The sequence below is a fragment of the Cupressus sempervirens genome, chromosome 8 (genome assembly GCF_028749045.1).
Source record: "Cupressus sempervirens isolate cs-2001-9-10 chromosome 8, ASM2874904v1, whole genome shotgun sequence".
Classification (NCBI taxonomy): domain Eukaryota; kingdom Viridiplantae; phylum Streptophyta; class Pinopsida; order Cupressales; family Cupressaceae; genus Cupressus; species Cupressus sempervirens.
In genome coordinates, this window is record NC_143125.1 from 256,463,040 (window position 1) to 256,480,917 (window position 17,878).

Sequence of the window (17,878 nt, forward strand, 5' to 3'; positions counted from 1 at the left end):
AACCTTTTTATGTGAAGATAAATCACACAGGCACAACTTTTTGTTGTAGGGTACATATTGATTTTTCTAACGATTTTGATGTTTTTAGGCATATATGTGTGTTTTTGCATTCTAAGTTTGTTTTGCAGGATTGTGACATCAATGAGCCACCAAGATCTTCAAGGAATTTCATATCCACCATTTTATATGAAATAGGGTATGGCCAAAAATTTTACAAGACATCATGCTTGGATGGTACATGCTTATTTTGTGGTTCTTTGCAACTTTTATCAACTTGTGAACATATGGATAGTACACATGCAATTGGAAATGAAATAGTAAATTACAGAAAATTTAAGATAGTGACATATGCTATAAAAGATGAGAAATAGGGTAAACGATGTGATTTAGTCATTGAAAAGATTCCAGTGTATGAGTTCATGAAGATTTTTTGTGAAAAGATTATTTACGAGTATGCAAGGCATACACATAGAGCTCGATGGCTAGATTTGCAATTAAAGTTGTGCAAGGATATGTTTCCACTAGATACCGTTGTTTCGGTTGTAGACTTAGTAGAGAACTACACACTACAACCACAAAATGAGGTGCAAGCAAAGTATTATACTTCTCAATAGGTTTCCATATTTGTTCACATAACATTCATGCTTTCTCCTACAAGTATAGAGGATGACAGAAAGATTTTGAGGGAGTACCATTTTTACATCAGCGATGATCGATCACATTCTATGAAGTTTGTATAGGGTTGTTTTTAACTATTTTATAGATATTTGGCTAATAGGGGCATAACATATCGTCAATACATTATTTGGTGAGACAATTGCACATCTCAATTCAAGAATGCACAGATGTTCTATTGGTTGAGCAGGATGCATAGGATGTCTAGAATTCAATATATGTGGAATTTCATAGAGGCTGGTCATGGAAAGGGAGAGCATGATGGTGCAGGTGCATGCATTAAAAGAGCCTGAGCTCATGAAGAACTAAAGTACAAAGATGGAGCAATATTGACAGATGCAAAATCCATTGTCTAGTCGTGTAATGCTATAATGGTTCCAAGTAAGGAAGGTGAGTCTATGGTTAGTAAATTTTTTTGGTTAATAGATAATACTAACATTGCACCATATGAGGATTGTTGCACACTAATAGGATCCAATGAGTTGCACTCTTTTAGAAGCTGTGATGCAAGTTCATGGAGTATCCACACACAAAAAATGGCATGTTATTGTCCATCATGTGCAGAGAAAAATTGGAATGAGTGTGAGTCGACTGAATGGGTGGACAAATGGGATATATAGATTTTGGACCCAATTGACACCTACCATCCCCCACAAGCACTAAAAATGGTAGAGATGGATTTTTCTATTGGCTATGACTACTTGTCTGATCTAGTACAACTTGGTAATATATATATTTATATATCTTTTTAATTTCAATATGTAACTTTATAACTTTTACCTAAGTATTTTCTAAATTAATGACCACATTTTGTACATTTGTCACTATAGGCCATGTTTTTTTTGTTATTGCACTTGAAGATAATGAAGAAGGCACAGATTATTATTTGTGTCATTGTGTCCAAGCTAAACAAAAATTGGATCACTTGGTTATAGATGGTGAAGGTTTAGAGTACCATGTCAGTGAGGTGGTTGTAACTAGCACATGGCTTAGACAATATTCTATGAAGAACCCTAACTTATGGTTATTCAAGGATTGGCAAACAGAGAGGAAGATTCTCCATTATTCAAACCTTGTTGTTGCATCAAATGTCCACTTGATAGAATATGGTGGAAGAACACATAATAAGATTCTTTGGAAATTTCATGAGTTAGACCATGAGGCAATACTTGAGACATTAAAATGTAGAGCAGATCTTGTTGGCTCATTAGATTGAATAGGGAGAGAGGGAGAGAGAGAAAGAGTGATTGATTGCATCCAAATACAATGTTGCAACCTCTCCCCCAAGACTGTCCACATGACAAGGTGGACTATATTTCTATGATGTGTAAGTGATGAGATATGTTTAAATCATAGATTTTTTTTTTAAATTTGTTTAGAATCTAGATACATTATTTGAATTTATATTAAATTCTTTAATAAGACCCATTTTCAGATTAATCATTTGAATAAGTGAAAGTTTAGAATTTGTTGTTTAGATCAAAATGTAATGAAAGAACATAAAAACTGTTAGAATTTGAATGCTTTGTGATGTAAATTCATGATTTTGTGCATGTAACTAGAACCTTCAAACATGCAAAAGAAATGATACAATGGGAGAAGTTTCCAAGACTCATCAAGCCATTTAGTAAGCCACTTGATCATTCCTAGAAGCTCAAACAAATAATTCTTTGCATTTGGAAGATTGTTACCAATAATGATATTATGACTAACATGTATTTATCTTTTATAAAAATCAAGAGGAATCTAGTAGTTCAATTTTTGAAAGTGAGTCTTCTATTAGAGGGACATTTAGGGGCAGAAGATCTAATGGCAAATGAATGTTTAGTGGAAGAGGGCCTAGTGTGCTCAGTGTTAAGTGCTTTACTTGTAACCAAGTAGGAAATCAGTCCTTTAGATGCCCTAAAAAGAAAAAAACAATGATATTACATTTATTTGGTTCTATTCCTTCTTACAATTTGTATTGCCTTATGTGTTTTGGGTTCAAATTTGAAAACAAGACACTCTCATGTGTCCTTTCTTAAATTATTGATGTAGTGTTGTAGAAAATAATTCTTTTCAAATCAATTTCTTTCTAGAGTTGATCAATATGAAATATAGTTAGCATATTATAAAACAACTAAGAGAACCTAGATATGATTTATCCATGATCATCACGAGGTCACCATCTCAAAAGTGTTTATTGAGCTCATTTTCCTGGCTATAAGACTAATACTTCCTTATCCTTATAAATATTGGATTTGAGTGTAGTTTCAATAGTTGGTAGCTCATTAACAAGTTATTAGAATAAGGGTTGAATATCAAATAAATTCAAATATTAAAAAACAATCGGCTATGATTACTTTTTTTATTAAAATTCAAATATTTAAATGCAATTTTTCATCATTTTGATTACTTCTTGGGGGATCTTTTTGAATCTTATAAGTTGAGAAGCATTTCAAATGGATTGATTAAGACCTAGCAGAAATTTCCAATTCCTTTTGATTGTTTTAAAACTTAATCAAAGTCACTATTTTGCACATCCACATAACAGTCACAGTTTTCAATACTTTTACCTAACAGTTATACTAATCCCTTTAATGTAGAGGATCCATTTCACGGGATAAAGGGCCTTGAGACCATAAAATGGCAATGATTAACCTTGTATTATATAAATATAACATTTTATACGTAGAGAAATGGATGGAAATATCATCACAGTCTGAAATAGTGAAGAAATCAGCATGGAAATGGTGGTTAGGTACAGCGGAGGGAGTTCTAGCCACATGAAAGGAGTATTTTGTGATTTTGATTATCCTATATGACCAATGTAAAGGTTTATGATCAACCAATTTGATCTAGAAGTTTGGGTAAGGGCGATATTGGTGATACCCTAGATTTGAGGGTTTGAAAGAAGGTAATTTGGGATTTTGTGGTTCTAGTAGGTCTGGGATAGATTGCCTATGGAATTGGGGGTTTTATGCCATGAATAATGACTGTTGAAAGTTACAAGGTCTAGGAGTTTATTATACTAGGAATTTCTTTGTGAAATTATCCATTTTTGTGCTAAAAAATAGGGCATTAGTCAAAAACATGGGTGTTGGTCCAAAATTGATGTAGAGTGCAATAGTGAAAGGCTTAGTCTAAGGAAAATGCTCTCAAATCACCAAGTATGAAAATATGACTCCAAAGTGTTTCAAACACCCTTTACTAACTACAACACACCTATATCAACCTCAAGAACAACAATCCAATCCCTAACACATACTTTTCCAACTTTCATGCAAGTTCCACCAACCTATTCACAAATAGGGTTACAAGGGCTAAAGCTGAGAAATTGTTGCATTTTACATAACCACATATCTAATACCTATTCTAAGGGTGGAAATAATAATTTTTTTACAACCCCAACAATATCCCAAAAGATCAAATTACAATCTATTCCAACACTCCACTAATCTGCCTAAGTGTATGCGTGAATATGTGGCCTCTGCTAACACACACACTTCAACATGGTCTTTGTATGCGGATTCATCCCGGAATGGACATTGGATTGTTCATCTGAAAATCAGCCCTGCAAAGCGACCTATTGCCTTCTATCTAAAGGGAATTGCTTATTAGATATCCTCAGATTCGAGGTGTTCAAGCAACCAAACCCTGTAAGAACGAAGGATTTGAAATGAAATTAATCTATATGATTATGCAAATTAATCTAGAATGAGAAATGCATGTTTAATCTAAGAACATGTAAAAGAAATTATACTAGATGCATACATATTAAATCTATATGAGAATTAAACTAGAAAATGAGTATGAAAGTAGGGAGCTCAAATGATTGCACAATCTAGTAGCAATTCAATGCAAATTCTCATTCAACCTCTCCTGAAATGAAGAGATGAGGGTCTCTTAAATATACTTTCCTAAAATCCATCAACGGTTGAGATCGATTCCGATCAATGGTCAGGATTGAAGATGAGGTTTAGTCATAAAGGGAAATTCCCAAATTAAAGGGAGTTAACAGATTTAATTTGAATAGAAAAATGAGTTAACTGATTTAACTCATTTTTGATCAATAGCGAACTAGAAATTTCCCTTTTTTGAACTGAAGAGAGGTTTTGTTGAGATATTTAATTTAATAAAATGAGATATGCTCTCATAATTACTTTTTCTATTTAATTAAATAATCTTTAATTAATTAGAGACACTTTTCTTATTTAATTAAATAACTTCATTTAATTAATTAGGAATGTCTTCCCATTTAATTAAATAACTTTGTTTAATTAATTAGAAATACCTTTCCCGTTTAATTAAATAATTATATTTAATTAATCAAGATAGGCGTATTTATTAAATTAAATAAATTTAATTCCATAGTACATTAGCCTTAGGATATAATTTAATTTAATTAAAGTATAAATACTTAATAATTAAATTGCAATTAAATCAAGTAGGTTTAATGCGACTAATATGAGTATGTACTATGGGAATTAAATAACAAATATGATGAATGCAGATTAGGGTTTTTTGCATCTGACAATTAAGTCAAGTAGCGAATAGCAGAATGAGAATTACCTATTAGAATAGGACTTAGAAATTATCAAAAATAGACCAGAATTGGTATAATGGCAATGAGCCAATTTTGGGGTATTACATTTTGCCCCTCTTTGAATGAATGTGCGAGCAGCATATTCAATTCAAAGATAATCAGAAAGCATGATTTGAACATGAGATTGGTTCCAAAGGTGATGACATGGAGACCAATTGATAAGCTTTTAAGGACCATCTCTAGAACAAAGCTTAATCCTAAGGAATCCAAGCAGAGCACTTAGATACCTAAGATCGATAGCATTTAAAAGACTACCTCTATAACGAAGCATAATTTTTAAGGATCTAGATAGAACGTCTAGATACCTAAAATTGATAAGCATTTAAAAGGTTTCTTCAGAATGAAGTTTAACCTTTAAGGATCTAGATAGAACACCTAGATACCCCAGAGTGGTAAATCATTTAGAAGACTATCTCTAGAATGGAGTTTAATCTTCAAAGATCCAGATAGAACACATAGATACCTAAGATTGGTAAGCATTTAGAAGATTATCTCCAGAATGGAGTTTAATCTTCAAGGATCCAGATAGAACACCTAGATACCTAAAATTGATAAAAGATAACAAGGTCCAATCATGAGTCGTAGAATCATCCCCAGAATGAGGCTTGATCCTCAGGAGTTGGGGTTTAGACTATTCAGATACCTATCCATCAGACTTAGATCAGAAATGTTATAAGATGTAATCAAATGATTAAAAGATGAAGTAAATGACAAGGATGCCAGAAAGAAGAGGACAAGATGCCTCAAGTAATGAGATGCCCCAACTGACAAAAACATAAGATGGGAACTAGATGCCCTGAGCAATAAGTATTTAATGGTGTAATCATCCTGCCCCCTCGGGAGCGTAATCAAAAGATGACACACCAAAAATATGATTGAAAAAATATATCATGAGATATAGAAGAAATTTGAGATTTAGCATTATTTAGAAGAGATTAGAATGATCTAAAGAAGATTTAGGGTTGATTTGAAATGATTACGAAGTCACAAAGACCAATTTTGACCAAAAGTTGAGCAAATTTAGCCACAGTTGACTTGAGTTGACTATTTTCAAAAAGAATTTGTGAAAATATGGAGAATGTAAAGTTGAAAGGATTCCAAGAATCACAAAGTATCAGAAAGATTTGGGCTGCACAAGTGTTTGATCGCGTCGGTCCCCAAATTTTTAAAATGCATTTTTGAGGCTCTTAGGTGTGTCAAATTTCAAATTTGATATCGAAAATGGATCCAGAATGGTCCAATTAGCCAGGGGTGTGATTTTTGCGCAAATCTGAGCACTTTGAAAAATTTGGTCAACACCTATATAAGGGCTCGAAGGGTCATTTTCAATTCATTTGTGCTTTTGTCTTGTAGTGATTTTGAGCTCTGATAGAGACATGGCAATAAATGTGAGATATCATCATCCTGAGTGCTCCAGACTAAACAGCCAGCCAGCAAACTACGGACCACCAGTGAGTCATCAAATTCCCATCTTTGTAATTTTGTTTTCATGCATTTTGAGGTCATTTATTGCACATTTTAGCATGTTTTAGGATTGTCAATTCTTTCTTCGAGCAAGACCGATCTCTTCTCGCACGAAGATCTTCTTTCTTTACGTGAATAAATAGGATGCATTGTTTCTTCGTGTGCAGCCTGAGGATCTTTGCGTAGGACAATTTTGGTTTCGCACGAAGATGGAGATTCTTCGCCCGAGGCAATTTGTGTTTTGCACGAGAATCTCTTTTCTCACGTGGGAAGCTCTATTTTCGCGTGAGAAGCTCTTTTTTCGCACAAAGGCAAGATTCTTCATGCAAAGAAAGATTTGTTTCACAAGAAACTTAATATCTTTGTGTAAGGTTTCACAAATCTCGTGCAAAATTTTGTGACAGTTTTGTGATTTCGCACTTAGAAATTGCATTTTATTTTATTTTGATGCTTCGATTTGACTTGATATTGATCATTTGTTTGTCATATTTTGTTGTGCGTGCAGGAGGTCTTTGGAGATGTTTCATTTAGATCTCATTATCTGCCATATGGAGAGTTATTGTAGAGTCTGGATGACGCAGATCAGGCACACATTGCCTGATTGGGTTTGTCTTCTCTTTGCTAGATTCTAGCCGTGATGGTGAATCACAACCTTCTCACTCCATTGGTAGAGTGTTTCCATTCGAAGAAAAACACCTTTCATTTTCTAATGGGTGAGATGACCATCACACCAGAGGACATCTAGAGGATCTTGCAGATTCCTTTCCATGACGCTCGGGTGGTGTATGATACAGTGCCTTGATTAGGGACAGAGGCACTATCCATTGTATTTGGGAGAGAGCTACCGAGAGGTAGGGCCATCAGCTGGGATGAGCTGATGCATACCTATGGACCCACACACAGGTTGGCATCTATGCTGGGTATATTCTTGAGTTGCTTCCTATGTCCTGACAAGGGATAGCATGGGTTGGAGTGTGGATGGGGTGTTATGCTTCACAGGATGCTAGAGGCACTAGAGATCTTCAGGTGGGGTCAGTGCATGCTGGCTCACCTTTTTCATGAGATGCATGAGGTCATCTTCCATGAGAAAAAGACCATGGCAGCAAGAGTTTATGTTCTACAGATCTGGGCCTGGGAGCATCTCCCTGTATGTAGGCCAATTTTTGAGGATGCTCAGGAGCCCATGGAGCCCTATATTTGCAGATATCGAGGACATATTACCCAAGCACACTTGGGTAAGACTGAGCACTGGTGGACGCATCTTGATGACCTGGTGTCCATTGTATGGTGACCCTGAAGAGAGACAAAGGACTGGTATGACGCCCCCAGAGAGCTGCCATGGATGTTTAGTTCTCAACCTCTGGTGGGTAGGACGACATCGGTGATTGAGAGATTCATTTTTTCATGAGTGTGGCGGTAGTATGGCCGACCACAGGACATTTCACCTGAGTACTATGCCTATGCTAGGGTGCAGAGGGATATTGAGCTGGGATGGCCTCCACGGATGGATCCAAGGCGATCCATGATAGATATCCGCAGTTTAGCTACTGTTCAGTGGGACTACCTACCAGAGGTAGTAGATGCAGGGATGACGCCTGCATATCAATAATTTTTGATCAACCATCCATTCCCACGTTTTATAGATCTAGTGGGGATGGTAGGGCAAGCAGAGAGATAGGCACCCTAGTAGCAGTAGGCACAGCCACAACAACTAGTTTAGGCAGAGCAGCAGTCATGAGTCCAGCACTGGGTTCAGCAGATGCAGATTCCCCCATGTCAGATGGGATCAGACCCAGGTGCTAGGGGTAGTGGGAGTGGAAAGGGTCGACACCGCAGGCAGAGGACAGAGCAGGAGGCCCCTTAGCAGGAGGCTCCTCAGTAGCAGGTGCCACTACAGCCACAGGCACCACCATAGCAGCAGGCACCTGAGATGCTTGATGAGGATATGTCGAATCAGCCGGTAGGTGGGGTACAGGATGTGGTATGGTGGTATCGCAATTGGGTTCGTCAGGCCTCCCAATAGTTGGGAGAGTTGCAGATTGCAGTGGCAGTCTGGGATGCGCAACTGGTAGAGCGACAGTGATAGACAGATTTTTAGAGGGAGCGCACAGAGACTATAGAGTGAAGGCTAGAGCTAGCACAGGATGAGATCCACTTCCAGTCTACTTGGGCTGCATATTATTATGCTGCATACACCAGCGCCGTGCCAGATGAGACATTGCAAGTTCAGCAATTCTCTCAGTACGCGCAAGAGTCTAGAGGTGCACGACCTCTTGTCAGACTAGATATGCCACCACCGCCTCCGCCACCTACTACCCGAGCACCTGTTGCTCCGCTTGGAGGTGAGGGTTCAAGACAGAGTTAGATGCTCTATCTAAGTTTTGATTTTCATCTTTGGCTATGTATCAATTGGTGTGCTAGCACCACACATGTATCATTTTTTTTAACGATTGCGCTCAAGTAGTGCCCATTTTTGTACTGACCCATTCTTTTGATATATATATATATATATATATATATATATATATATATATATATATATATATATATATACACGATATTTTGAGCCAAGTATTCTTGTGTACATGTCATTGTCTATTATGGACAAACCAAATGCTTGTGTAGCCATGGAAGAATTTGATGTATGTGGAGTATGAACAGAATGACCATTGAATTATGTGCTAAAGAAAATGAAGTATGTAATGCAAGTCTATGTTAAATGCAACCCTAGGTCTAGTTACCAAGCCTCAATATTTAATCATCACTGGATATAAATTACAACTCATATGTTATACAATTTCCACTGACATTGCAATCATGAAAATATGAATATAACATACGTTATTGGATTTTCGAGATTAAATGTAAGCATTTGAGGCACAAGAAGCCAGAATGACTAGAACATTTGTCCCTTTTAATGTAGCAAGTTAACATAAGCATCAGAGCATAAACGCTAGGATGACCTGAATGTTGCTTGCATAATAGGCACACCAAACACATGAGAGATCTCTCTTATGCTAAGTACTCAGTATTCATTCTATCCGCAACGACCCTTGCATTTGTAAACTAAGACAAAAGTGCACTAGATATACTCGTAGTGTCCAGTACATTCACTTAGTAGGATGAGTATCAGTATGTACTATAGCATAAAGATTTTATTCCAACAAACAAGGAGAAGAACCAATGTTATTGGTGTATTCATATAAAAGGAGTTGAGGTACACACAGCCATCCAATACGAGATGGAGGTTCTTATAGTGGACACCCCTCTTATAGGAATAGATCAACTTATTGGAACTAAACCACAAATAGAAAGCAAAGAAAAGATCATGCCCCCAGTCATTACTTCTCTAGTCGAAGATGTCATCATTGAGTTTCTTGAAGGGATACGATAAAGAAAATCAAAGCAAACAAAGAAAATGCTCAACATATCCAAACAAGTATATTAGTTTTGAGTTCAATGTTTTGGGATTGATGTCAAGTGTCAATGTCCAGAACAAGTTTGAAAGAAATCTTTCTAGTAGGTCATAATAGTAGGCAGATGCAGTCAGAACGACTAGTGACTGAGGTCAAAGAGGAATCTTCATGATGAAGAACCTAAGAAGGACTGAGCGACAGTAGGTAGACATAGCCAAGATGATTGGTGACTAATGCAATAGATATCTTCCATGAAGGAATCTGGAGACATGAAATTAGCAATAGTAGGCAGACACAGCTGAAACAACTGGTGACTGTTGTAAAAGAGATTCTATGAGGAGAATCTTGAAGAGAGTGACACTAGCGATAGTAGGCAAACACAGTGAGGACCACTAGTGACTATCGTGAAAGAGATTCTATGAGGAGAATCTCAAAAAAGTGACACTTGTGACAGTAGGCAGACGCAGTGAGAACCACTGGTGATTGTCATGAAGGAGATTCTATGAGGAGAATCTTGAAAATAGTGACACTTGTGACAGTAGGCAGACACAATGAGAACCACTGGTGACTGTCATGAAGAAGATTCTATGAGGAGAATCTCGAAAATAGTGACACTAAGGGGGAATGCCCCCGAGCTATGACAAGACTTAATCCATGGATACATGAGCAGGAAGCAGGAAAGTGAAAGCGTAAAAGTGACTGTATAGAGAGCTTGAAGGTGTATTGCAAGATGGAGCATTGGGAACAAGAGGCACCTGTTTACCAGGTTTTCACCTTCTTGGCAAGATTCTCTTTTTTTTTTTTTTTTCCTCTTTCCAATTTTTTTGTATTTTCGAGATTTTTCACTTTTTTTGGTGTTACCAAGGTGCCTATTGCTAGGTTTTCACTAGGGTAACAATTTTATTTTTCAGGACTTTTTCTAATTTTTAGGTTTTTTTAGGACATTTAGATATGTACAGAGAGCTTGCTGAGATTAAATCAACTATAAAACCACTTCAGGTGGAGAGTGTTGATGGGCTCTTTAAGCACTTCTCCTTTGGTTGTGGAAAGCTGATAGGCGCCAGATCCATATACTGTAGTAATGATGTAAGGACCTAGCCAGTTTGGTTCAAACTTTCCCTTTTGCATTTGTTGTTGTTGATTCTTAGGGTTCTCTCTCAGAACGAGGTCACCCAGTTGGAAGTCACGTGGCCTGATTCTTCGATTGTAGCTTCGTGCCATTCTTTGTTGATATGCTCGTAGATGATCACATGCCACTTGTTGTCATTCATCTAGTAACACAAGCTCTTCAAGTCGAGCTATCCTATTGTCATCATCAGTGATAAGGCCTTTCATAGATAGGAATCTCGACCTCTATTGGAAGCACAACATCTACCCCATACACCAACGCAAAGGGAGTTGTGCCCGTTGGAGTTCTAATGCTTGTCCTATATGCCCACAGAGCTGGATTGATCTAGAGATGCCAATCTTTCCCTGGCTTACTGACTATGTGATGAAGAATTTTGAGGATCGCCTTATTGGATGCCTCAGCTTGGCCATTACCCTGGGAGTAATAAATAGAAGACCAATGTTGTGTAATCTTGAATTTCTTGCACAGTTCGTTAAGGTCTTTATTTTTGAATTTTCCTCCATTGTCAGTAATGATTGAGGATGCTACACCATATCTACAGATGATGTATTTTGTGCTAAAAAGTGCTACAATTTTTCCATCAGCTATTGTGAGAGGGACTGCCTGTACCCATTTAATGAAATAATCTGTAGTGGTGATAATGAACTTATGTCCATTTGAAGAAGTTGGGTGAATCTGCCCCACCAAGTTGAAGGCCCATTATTGAAATGGCCATGTTGTAGTAGATGGAATCAGCTCTCTGGCTGGAGCGTGAATGAGATTCTCGTGTAGCTGACACTGCTTGTAGGACCTAGCATACTTAACAGCTTCTTGCTCTATTTTAGGCTAGTAGTAACTAGCACGAAGGAGTTTGTGAGCTAGTGTTAGGCCATTGGAATGAGATCCGCAAATGCCTTCATGAACGTCATTTAGTGTGTGTTTGGACTCGTTAGGTTCTAAACACCTAAGGAGTGTTCTGTCGAGACCTCTCCTATACATATCATCAGCAATAATGACATAATGTGAAGCGTTACAGATTAGGTAACATTTCTCATTCTGGGTCAGACTGTATGGAATGGTTTGATTATGAAGGTAAGAATAGATGTGATGGTAGTGGGATGATTCTTGTCCTATAATAGAATAGATCATCTTGAAATCAGGTGTATCATAGGCTGGGTAGTGTAACACTTCCACCAAGAACTCATGTCGGAGATCATTTTTTGGCATTTGTAGCAGGGAGGCCAGAGTGGCCATGGCATCAGCCACTTTACTATCTACACATGGAACTTGTTGGAAGGTGATGTGTGCAAAATACTTCGTCAAGTCATTAACCATGCATTTTTAAGGAATCAGTTTCTCATCCTTTATTTGATACGCATCATTTACTTGGTTGATAATAAGCTGAGAGTCACCGAAGATGTCCAGCTGATCTACTCTCCATTCAGCTGTAATTTTCATACCATTGATCAAAGCTTCATATTCAGCAATGTTATTTGTACAAGGAAATAGAATCTTGTACACTTTGGGCAATGAGTATCTTTGTGGTGTAATGAAGAGTAATCCAGCACCTGATCCTTGTTGTGTGAAGGACCCATCGAAGAACATAACCCATGTATGGTGAGTGAGTGTTAGAACTGACTCATCTAGGAAATCAATATTTATTTGTAGAAGACTCTATATGGGTGCCTCGGCCAGCTGGTCTACAATTGCATGTCCTTTTATAGCTTTGCGTTCAACATATTGGATGTCAAACTCACTTAGTATCATGACCCATTTAGCTAATCTTCCTATGAGGGTTGCCTTACTGAGAAAGTACTTTAATGGGTCTATTTTAGCCACAAGCCGTGTAGTGTGGGAAAGCATGTAGTGTCTCAACTTCTGGGAAGCAAAGACAACTACTAAGCAAGCTTTCTCAATAATGCTGTAGTTTTTCTCATAAGAGACCAATGTTCGGCTCAAGTAATAAATAGCTCTTTCTTTGTTGTCATTGTCTTCTTGAGCCAACAGGATTCCCAAAGATGTTTCAGTGGCTGAAATGTATAAAAGCAAAGGCTTCCCATGCATAGGAGGCATCAAGATTGGTGGATTAACAAGATATTGTTTGATCTATGTTAAGCTTTGCTCACAATCCTGGCTCCAATTGAATTTCACACCCTTATGTAAGGTCTTTGTGAAGGGTTGTGATTTATCCGCCAATTGTGAAATAAACCTGCGAATAGATTGAAGCCTTCCCTGTAGTCCCCTCATCTCACTGATGTTCTGAGGTGGTGGCATATCCATTATTACTTGTACTTTTTCTGGATCTACTTCAATTCCTTTTGCAGAAACAATATATCCTAACAATTTCCCTAATGTGACACCAAATGCGCATTTCTTAGGATTGAGCCGAAGACTAAATTTTTCCATATGATCTAGGATGGGACCTAAATCTTGTAGATGAGTATTGCGTTTAGCACTTTTGACCAAGGTATCATCAACGTAGTCCTCAATGGTTCTATGCATCATGTCATGAAAAATTGTAGTAACAGCCTACTAATATGTAGCACCAACGTTCTTTAAACCAAATGGCATCACATTCCAACAAAAGGTTCCCCATGCACATGTGAAAGCCATTTTCTCTTGGTCTTCTGGCACAATTTTTATCTGATTATATCCAGAAAAGCCATCCATAAGTGAATACATCTCATAGCCAACCATCATGTCTATGATCATATCAATATTAGGGAGCGAAAAGTCATCTTTAGGACATGCCAAGTTAAGATCATGAAAGTCTGTACAAACCCTGAAAGATTTATCGTGCTTGGAAACAAGAACAATATTTGATATCCATTTTTGAAGCTTCTGCTTTGATGAGCAATGCAACATGAGGATGCATTTTATGAAGCTTCTATTTAACTGGTTTGATGCCTGGTGCTATGGACAAGTGATGCATGATAAGATCAGGATCCAATCCTGGCATGTCAGAATATGTCCAGGAAAAAAATATTTTCTTTTCCTTGAAAAAGGCAATGAATTGTTCCTTCTCTTTAGGTGACAATGACTACGCCGGATGTATCACATGAGAATGTTCTTCTGTGCCTAGGTTAATTGGTTGCATCGGCTCTATTAACACTGATGATCTCTCCTGAAAGTGACTAGGAAGGACATCAAATATCTCATCCACGGGCACCTCAGAGAGGTTTTCACCCTTGGATACGTCATTTGTTTTTACTTTTTTGGGATCCGACACTGCCACAATGTGGTTTTCACCATCGGACCTCTTGCATTTTTTCTTTTTAATTATGTGACTGAGATATTTGATGTCAGCCTCAGTCATGTTGATACTCTACTCATTGGTGGAAGACGTTATAGGTTCGATAGCATTTAGGTAACAGGCAAGAGCATAGTCATTCTAGAACGTAGGGACTTTGTTAGATGCATTGGGGTTCCAGTCTATAAGCTCGGGATGTGCAAGTGAGAGAGTAGTGACTGGTTCAATGGCATTCACAGTATAGTCATTAAGTGTGTAGATCAGAAATTTGAGACCTACAGTGACCTCATCCACAGGTGTATTCAAATGCCTTGGAGTATGAACTTTAGTAATTAATGACTCTAGGACACTAGTTGGATCAGACTCCCATGACCTAACCCTAGACGTTTCACCCACTTCAATTCAATTTTCATAGACATGCACTTGGTCAATGTCTTTATTAGTAGTAGCTTCTGAAAGATTGTCAAACTCATATTCATGAGAATCGGTACTAAATGGTGAGAGGCTATAGAACTCCCCAACAGTGATAGGGACATACTCTCCTTCAGCCTCTGGATTCTTACACAAATACTCAATATGGCATGACTGACTAGATTCTCCCTTTTCTGAATGATATTTGAGTTGCTCAGTATTGTCCTCAGAAGAATCACTAGTATCATCCATAGTGCTAAGACGTGGTACAAAGTCATCTGGCTTAGCAAATAATTTAGCAAGATCATAAGGAATAGGATGAGGGTAGGAATCCTCATCATTAGATTCTTCCTCTTGAGTACCTGACTCAGATTGTGACTCATTTTCAGATGAACTCTCAAGTACGGGTATGAATTTATTGGATCCCAAATGAAAAGGGACCTTCTTAAACCTTAGGCCAGTTGTGTCACTATTGCTTCAAGTTGATGCTTTGATAGGATCTATTAGACCATTGTTATTGCACCCAATAGGGCCAGTTCCCTTGTAACCAAAATGCTTCATAAGCTTAAGAACATGTCCTTATTTCTTAGGAGTGATTTCTCAAGCTTGTTTTGTTAGGTCTGCTGGAGCCTCTTCTTTGTAAAGCCATGCAGCAATGACTCTATTTTCACTTTCATCTTATAAGGGAACTGTAGCTTTAACAAAAGAGCCATTAAACTCGGTCTGAGATATCAACACGAATGGCTTCTTTTCTTCTAAGAGTCTCCCAAAATGTTGAGGAGACTCTGGAAGAGATGTTAATGACAGCATTGGTTCCATGTGGTACTCTCCCATACCAGTTTCTTTCAGTTTAAATGACTACTCAATTTGTTTTAGCTTATTGGTGTGACAATCGGTAGATTCGCGGTTAGCAGGAATGAAAGAATCAACAGCTTTAAGCATATTGCAGGTGTAGCTAGTAGTGGCAGGAATAGTAACTTCAGAGCCATGAAATGGGAATTTAATGCATTGGTGGTATGTGGATGGCACAGCGTGCATCTCATGTATCCATGGCCATCCCAACAAAATATTGTAGGCTAAGAGAATATCAAGCACCTGACAGATGACATCCCTTTCGACAAGACTGACACGAATTGGTAAAGTCACAAGACCCAGTGACTTTTGTTCTACTTCATCGTATGCTTTAATAGTGATCTTTCGTCGAGGATCAACAAAGTCCTCAGAATATTCCAATTGTCTAAGTAAAGTAGTAGAGACAATATTTAGGCCAACGCCATTGTCAATGAGTCCCCGACGAACACATGTCTGGTGGATCATAACCTCAATGTGTAAAGGCTGATTGTGTGGGTGATTCAATGAGTTGTCATCCTCCTCAGAGAAGGTCATAAGATGAGGTGAGGTCAAGTGACCTACCATGGATTAAAATCGCTCAAGATCAAGATCTTGAGGAATGTTTGCCTCAGTGAGGGCTTTGTCCAGAATTTTCCTGTGAGAAGGCAAAATTTTAAGCAGCTCGAAGATGGAAATCTGAGCATTAGTTCATTTTAACTAATTGAGAATACTATAACTGGTTGCAGTCAACTTCGTTGTGTGTTTTGCACCTTTACTAGATGGACCAGCAAGGGCTTTGTCCTTGTGTTGTTCAAGATTTGAAATAGGAGGTGCAGGGCCTTTGAGCACCAACTTCGCATGAGAGCGACTAACTACGTTAGCACAGTGTTGCGAAGATGCATTATCCATCTTATTGGAAGTAGGGACCCTCAAGAAAAATGGTGTCTTGGGTTTGTCATTATCTTGCTTGCCCTTTATGGTAATAACGTTGCAGTATTCAGAATCTATACGTTCAACCATGTGAATGACATTGTCATTATTGGAATATGTGTAGTTGACCTTATTGTAGGGTTCTGGTTTCGAAGTTTCACCTTTTTCATAAGTTGGGAAAGGCTCCTTGAATGCCTTGTGGTCTGATTTTTTGTTATGTCCATCTACCACAAGTTCACCAGCATCAATCATGTCCTAGACTTTATGATGCAAGATTATACAATTGTTGTTTTATTGTCCCTTGTTTTGGTGATACTCACAAAATGAGGTCTCATTCCACCATGGTGGACGTGGTTGTTGATCATAGGGATGAGGATTATCCATTGGTGAGATAAGCTTGTGTTGTAGCAATGTTTTGTAAACCACATCCAAAGGTTCTCCCAAAGGCATATACTCTCGCTTGGGTCATGTTTTTTATGAGTTTCTCGATTTGTTTCTAGATGTCTTATTGTTAGGAGGAGGCTTCTCAACATTTTTGGCCTCTTTGAGGCAATCTATGAGATTAAATGCTACTTTAGTAGGTTTGGGTGTGACATTATCAACAACCCCATAATGTACAATTTCTCGGTTCTTGTTGACATGTTTGGTTTTATCCCTGTTGGAAGTGGAACCTTGTTTGGTGTCTTTCTGAAGAGTGAGCTCACCTTTCTTGACCATAAATTCTTCGATATAGATAGCCTGTGTAATCATGTCTTCAAAGGTATGTGGACCTTATAGTTGGACTCTATACCCAAAATCAGGTAAGAGGTTATCAGTGAAAATGTCGAGCTTCTTCGTTTCTGGGATTTTACAGGAATACTTAGTGTATAGTTGTCTCCACTATTGGAGGAAAGTGAGAAAAGGTTCACCAACCTTCTATTTAAGGTTGCATAGATCTTGAATGTTTACAGGATGTTGAATATTATGAGAATATTGCTGAACAAATGAATTAGCAATTTTGTCAAACATCTTGATACTAGGAGGTAAATGTGAGAACCACTCCAAAGCCTGACCATTTAGGCTTCTAGGGAATAAATGCATGAGGTACATTTGATTTTGTATAAAATCCATAGACAAAGCACCAAGCTCCTGCAAGTGATCTTGGGGATCAATAGTACCAAAGAACTTGTCATATCTAGGTAGTTCTACGCCTCGTGGGAAAGGCGGCA